This window comes from Hibiscus syriacus, unplaced genomic scaffold (assembly GCF_006381635.1).
Source record: "Hibiscus syriacus cultivar Baekdansim isolate YM2019G1 unplaced genomic scaffold, ASM638163v2 tig00116976_pilon, whole genome shotgun sequence".
NCBI lineage: Eukaryota > Viridiplantae > Streptophyta > Magnoliopsida > Malvales > Malvaceae > Hibiscus > Hibiscus syriacus.
The window spans coordinates 1,105,038-1,112,509 of record NW_024063500.1 but is presented as its reverse complement, the minus strand read 5'-3'; the positions used below and the strand labels follow the sequence as shown (position 1 = coordinate 1,112,509).

General features: G+C 37.3%; 1 pseudogene; it reads right to left on the bottom strand.

The window, feature by feature from the left end:
- Window positions 1-1,549: 1,549 nt before the first annotated feature.
- Window positions 1,550-7,265, bottom strand: LOC120192616 (annotated as a pseudogene).
- Between the last annotated feature and the right edge of the window lie 207 nt (window positions 7,266-7,472).

Below are 7,472 nucleotides of genomic sequence, written 5' to 3'. Positions count from 1 at the left end.
TAATTCTGGCATATTCCAGTTATACTCCCGTGGCATTTCTTTTCTTCGGGGACTTTTTCTTCTTCTTTTTCTTCTTCAGGATTATATGAATTACAGAATGGATGTTCAACATGTTCATTCACAGTCGTAACTTCCTCCTCATTATCATCAACAACATCTTCCTCGGCAACGGGTGTTTCATCATCAAAATTCGGGTATTGACCAATATGAAAATCATTACACACATGGTCTGTTTCTTCTTCTGAAACATCATCAAAATCCGTGTATTGACCAATATCAAAGTCCGGATATGACCAAGACCAAATTTCGAATACTGACTAGTACTCACAATTTTTTCTGTTGGCTCATCATCGTCTAACTGGTCAATACGAAAACCGGAATTTGGTGCTGAAAGTTGATTGGGATTTGGATTAGAGAAAGGTTGGGGTTTTGAGAAAAACTTAGTTGATTACTACCCGCTACTGACCCAACAATACTACTTCTAGGTTCAACAACATACAATGTAACATCATCTTGTGAAACACTAATGTAAGCAATGAATCGTTCAACATCTTCATTGTCGGTTAACAAATAAACTTTACCATTTCTCTGATAAGATAGCCTAAATCCACTTAGGGGCTCTAAATTCAATTTATTTGAAACACGTAGCATTAGAGTTTCATAAGTTAACTTTTGTAAAGACAATTTTAGTTGAAGATTCATGGGTAAAGGCATATATTGTAAAACACCATGAACATTATCCCATGACCCTCCAAAACACAAATCTATCCAAACATGATCAACATTAGATGATTTCATGGTTGTAAATTAATTTACTAAACAGACGAGCTGCGAAACTAAAACCTGTTGCCGGATTGGGAAGGATGTCGTTGGATATAGGAACGGATGTCGCCGGAGAGAATGATAGATGGAGATGGAATGAGTTGCGATTTAGGGATTTAGTTTATGATTTCAGTGTTATATACCCAAAATTTCAGTGTTGTGATTTACAGATTCTCGTTGCGATTTACGGATTATCGTTGCGATTTACAGATTCTCGTTGCGATTTACGGATTATCGTTGCGATTTACGGATTCTCGTTGCGATTTACAGATTCTCGTTGCGATTTACGGATACGCGTTGCGATATACGGATACGCATTGCGATTTACCCATATGCGTTGCGATTTACGGATACGCGTTGCGATTTACGGATACGCGTTGCGATTTATGTGTTCGCGTTGCGATTTTCATATTCGCGTTGCGATTTTGGAAAATCGCAATGGATACGCGTTGCGATTTACGGATACGCGTTTGCGATTTATGTGTTCGCGTTGCGATTTCATATTCGCGTTGCGATTTGGAAAATCGCAATGCGAATTTGTACTATGCATTACGATTTTCAAGAATCGCGTTTGCGATTTGGAAACTGATTTGCGATTCTAGGGATCGCGTTGCGATTTTTATTTCGCGTTGCGATTTTGTTGGTCATTTTGGCAAATCCAAAAAAAGTTGGTTAAAATCGTATATTATAACTTTTTTTTGGTCACTGAGGCGATTTTCTCTAAATTTAAATAAGGCTCGTGGGTTAACACTCAGCTTGCATGATGAAACCCCACATAACCTATATAACAAATGAGCAGCTAGTAAGGTTTCCAGGACTAGGCTAAGCTCTTCAGTACTCCGAACACCAACGTTTCAACCCTCTGGGATTCCAGATTCCTGAACTTGAAGCTGTGTGCTTAAAATGTTCGACCCCAGTCGAGAAACTTAGCCGTATATACTCCTATTATAAAGCGTACCATCTTATCAGTCATCGTCAGGTTCTGTAGAAAAGTCGGGTTCCTCTGGTTTTTGTAATTTTGGCATCTCAACATCTTGATCTTCTGCGCTCCTCTCCTAGTATTTGCTGCGAACCTCGATGCTAATATTGTGACCCTAAGGTTCATTTTGCCTGAGAAGGAATGGAGCCTGGAATTAACTTTTCTCCCTCTTCCTTCTTCCTTGGTCTCGTCGTCCTCTTTCTCGTCCGAAGCAAATGATCTGCAATCAACATCCTCCTTTGTACCGACGCCCAAGCAAGCCTGTATGAAGCTGGCTGCCCATGTCCTCCAATGGTAGGAGTAGAACCAGAAGGTTTGCTGTAGTTTCTTGCTGTGAAGCCGTCTAAATGGTTGGCCACGAACTTGAGATCCTCGCATGCAGTGCAAAGGCTTCAACCTCAACTAAAGCTCTGACTGTTCTTGTTGAAGAGGGCAAGTTCATGGTGGATTTCAGCAGCAAAGCCCATGCAAGCAATTCCTCTCCACAAAAATCTCCAGGTCTCAACGTGATCGAGTTGAAGAAACCCGTTCGACCACCATTTTAGTGGAACTCTCTAATCTACCTCTAATAATAGAGCATCTCTGTCATGGGGTCACCCTCACGAACAATGAATACCCTCGGTGCTCAAGGATACTAGGCGTTCACATATTGCATCAAGAAGTTGATCGTCCATTTGCGAGAAGAAAGGAACCTACAACAGGGAATAACTCCAAGAAACTATCATTTAATAAAGAAATATGACTCAAATTCAACGTTTCAAGTAGAAACATATATAATGAAGCAAAAAAGGGTGGTTTGAAACTCAAAAAGAATTGACATGGGAAAGCAGCTTACACGCGAACAAGATCCAACCATAAGTGGCGTTGAATGTCACGAAGAAGATCAGCAGGTAAGCCATGCAAAATGGCTTCTTCATCAACTCCACGAGTTGCAAGCCATTTATACTGAACAAACGTCTAACACGATGTCTTAAATCTTCAGGAGCTGTCGATGGCTCATCCACTCCTTTGTCCCTTCGCTTAAGTCTCCATCCTCTAATCTCACCGTAAGGGATTGCAAATAAGTCTGTACCACAAACGAATGTAAATATCAGACTGTAAACATAACCAAGAATAATTGTTTCAATGAGATAAATTGAAGCTTAATATCGGACTTTGCAAACTACAAGATACAAGACAAGAACTCATCCTACTTCATATTTCACACTTTCCTAGCCAGGGAAGAAAGGAGATCTCGACTGCTGAAGAAAGATAGTACCATGTGGTCAAGACAATTTGACAGATAAACTATTTAATGGAGAGATACAAACACAAAAATCCATTCACGACACAGCATCAAGATGATGGACAACTATATCACTTCATTTCAGTTATTAGAAACATAAATGAAATTGTTTTTTTTAAGGCAAAACTCGAGGATACAAATATTTTATACCTGCATGTGCCAATCAAATGGGAAAACAGAACAAGACCCAGGATAGAAATAAGTATAGCAAATAGTGTCTCCCCAATAAAGTGCTTGTGGACAAATTCTGGCCATAGGAACTGAGATGATAAGAAACGAAAGGGACATATTAACATTAACAAAGACAAGAAAATCATGGAATGATGGATACAATTATTAATTATTAAATCAGATAAATCAATACTTTGTGCAAAGCTGAAAACATATAGAAAAAAGGTGTGAATGCTTATGAAACTAAAGTAGCATTCCTGATAGGCATGAAAAAACCATCGACATAATATGGTATGACAAGTTTCCAGTCGTCATCAGTTTGAATTTCAAATAGTACTGATCCTACAGCAGCACGTCTACTACTTCTAAGGGGCACATGAAAATGCAAAATGCCATCTATTCCAAACTAGCATATGATCAAATTGACTGACAGACATCTCGATGCATGTCTTAAGGGAAGGTTTACATCTTTGTGCCTACTATTCCAGGAATCGTATCTCATCAACACAATGTAAACTTTACATATTAGATTGCAGTGATCAGATACACCCAGATATGCAATATGCTCACAGTGCATGCCATTGGATTGCATATAAAGCATATTCAACTAACTCTCACTATATTACCGTAGTATCATACATAATATGGTTAGGAAATATAGGCATGAAAAAACCATCGACATAATGGTATGACAAGTTTCCAGTCGTCATCAGTTTGAATTTCAAAATAGTAACTAGATCCTACAGCAAGCACGTCTACTACTTCTAAGGGGCACATGAAAATGCAAAATGCCATCTATTCCAAACTAGCATAGTGAACCATCAAATTGACTGACAGACATCTCAGATGCATGTCTTAAGGGAAGGTTTACATCTTTGTGCCTACTATTCCAGGAATCGTATCATCAAACACAATGTAAACACTTTACATATTAGATTGCAGTGATCAGATACACCCAGATATGCAATATGCTCACAGTGCATGCCATTGGATTGCATAAAGCATAATTCAACTAAACTCTCACTATATTACCGTAGTATACATAATATGGTTAGGAAATCCCATGCAGCTACAGTATCGGACTTAAACTGTTTGCAAGTGAAACAACAAAATCTACTAATTGAACAGTTTGATTGCACTCATCAGCCACCAGGAAACCACCTAAACAAATGCATCGTATATTCTGAGAATAAAGACAACTCTAAAGTGAAAATTAATACTATTTTCACACAAAAAATAAAAACACACCTAAGTTGCTGTAAGCCCCACCATAAGCAACAGAAAATATTCTCAATAAAGCCCTTGGTGACAGCATTCCTTTTTACTGCACTTTCAAAATGCCATATTGGAACTCAATATCATTTTTAGGGTCACATTGCTGGAACACACCAGTGAATTTTGTCCAATTACTGCGATCACTATGGCCAAAAGTGTCGCAATCTAAATAGGACAGATTACATCCAAGAGAAGCAAGTCCTTTCTGCAAATTTTCTTCCAGCATGAAGTATACCTGTCAGCAGAAAGCATATACCATGCTGCACCTACAACATACATGAATACGCATCTTTCTGTGTAAAAAACTAGCAGAGGGAGGAAGAAATTGGATGGTGAAAGAAAAAAAATCACCCACCAGTCCAGTGTCAAAGAGAGCAAAATATGAATGCAAACACAAAAGCAAAGAAAAGGATAATGATAAAGTAATAAGACAACATACATGACTAGCTAACATATAAGAGAAGGTTGTAAGCAGCACCCGCCCAAGCCGTCTTTGTAACCACTCCATTGCTTTAATAATTTGAGAACTTAAAGGAAAAATCAAATACAACCTGGGAATGTACTGAAGCAGAACAATTAATGCAAGGGCATTGTTTTTATGATCAGTCCGAGGACTTCTTGTTGCTGGAATGATAAACCAGATAACTATCTGCAAAAAATAAATAAATAGATAAACTGAGATTTCATCTTTAGTATCTGATGCATTAACCTGGAAATCAGACATGCATTTTATTAATCATTTTATCCAAGGATTGGGACGTAGTGCACCCAACTTCAAAATCTCCTTGAATGGCAAGGGTTAGTTACCATAATAACTAAAAGGGAGACAACTAATATTCTACACAAATGTAAAATGTGACAAAACTCTAAATAAGAAACAAAGTGAATTATGTACAAACATTCTATGCTTCACATCTGTTAATTAAGGAAACCGAAATCCTTATGGTCTACAATGGATGATTACATAACCTACTCCAAATGTGTGCTTAAGCAAATGAGTAAAAGAATAGCAATTATATAGAAAACATGCCATAAGGCATGTTGTTGGATTGCTGAGAACGTCATAGATATAATAAGGCTCACAATTCCTTTTCTGTTAATTAGGGGAACCATAGGACCACAATTAAACTCAAGCCATAGTACTTCAAGTTTGGAAATATGAGTTATTTACAAATTTATTTTACAATGTTTCTGTTCGGTTCATGTGACCGAATGATGCCAAAGAGCATAAGTAACTACTATTCTTTTTATATTATATGATGATTACAGAAGCAAGTAATATTTATGGTAGGCTTTTCAGTACAAAAACTGTGTATTAGAACAAATACCTGAGGAAGAGGAAGTGTTGCAATGAAATCAATGAAGAAATCAGATCTAAGATACCTCCGTGCAATCTTCCCAGCGTCCATTACAAGTTCACCCCTTCCAAATACTCTTGTTGTTGAGTTTGGTGCAACATAACCTGTTCTAAACTTTATAATTATGTGCAACAAATACAAAATATCAGCAACAGTTCGAAAACAGGTAACAACAATTCGCAAGTTCGTATCTGTCTTTAGTCTTTACACAAGAGGACTTTGTATCCCCTCCAACGGCAGGCAAATAAAAGTACAATGGGTCAATGAAAAGTGCCAAACATGAAACAATGAAACCCAGTTCCATTGTAACACAATCTCACTGCCTGGATCAAGAATTCTCTTGTACCACAGTTCATTCCTGCGGCGAAACCTTTGACCTTCCCATTTTCCCCATTTCGGGAAGTTTATTTCTTCCTCCATCCATTCCATTATCTGGTTTAGGAAGAAAATGGAATCCTGTAACCGAAGATGACTTTTCAAGGACGATGATTCATTCATTCCCCATGGAGTTTCTTTATGTCGTTTTCCATCAGAGTAGACCTAGAAATAAACAAGTTTCACACCAATTGTCAACTGGAAGTATTTCATAAAACGCTTTCATGCAACTAAAATGATTTTAAAAACAAAAGAAAACTTTCATGATTCCAGTACAAGCATTTGTTCAATCCTTTTTAGATTCTTCAGCATCCTATAATTTCGGTTTGACAAAACCTGGACATCTGGAATTTTCACGTATCAGCAAGTCCATTCAAAGAGCTAAATCCCCATAACTTTCGTTTTAATGGAATTAATTTTTTACTTTGATCTACTCCCAAGCAAATACAAAACTACATCTATTAATTCCACTTGAATAAAAAAGTTAAAATTTCCAGCAAAAAGATAACGCCCTAATGTAAAAGACTAAAGCTTTCCTAATACTATTAAAATTCCAGCTTATTGTAGGCCCTAACGGAAAATCCAAAGTTGTCAGAACTTTCCCAAATGCCAAACAGCATCCTTTTAACAAAAGAAAAAAAACAAAACTACCCAGAAAGCTACCAAAGGAGCAACAACAGTAAACATAGGGGGGAATAGCAAATTACTCGCATGACAAGTTGTCCTTCTTCAACTCCATGACCAGGAAGAAACAGCAGAAACAAACGCTCTAAATCCGATCACCAAAACCCAAAACAAGCATACCCCAAATAACAAAATGACTTTAATACTTGGACTTCTTTTTCCCCCCAAATCTGAGGTTAGTTGAAACTAGAAGAAAAAAGTAAGGTAATGGATCATGAGAAAACATGAAGATTTATAATAAATTCTTTTTGCAGTGTTTTTCATGGGTGGGAATATCAAATTGGCAGAGTCACGAGCCGTTGATATTCTAACATCTTCTGCTTTCCCTTATATATATATATATTTACTGTTCGAATTTGGGCACCCAATCGGAGGAAGGCGACGACCGTAAATCAATAAATACAGGTTGACTACAAAACCAACAGCCCAAAGCTCAACAGTAAAAGTAAAAGTCCAGAAATTACCACTTTTAAACGCTTTCAATGGTAAATGATGGAAGAATTGATCTTGAAAATTTTTAAGG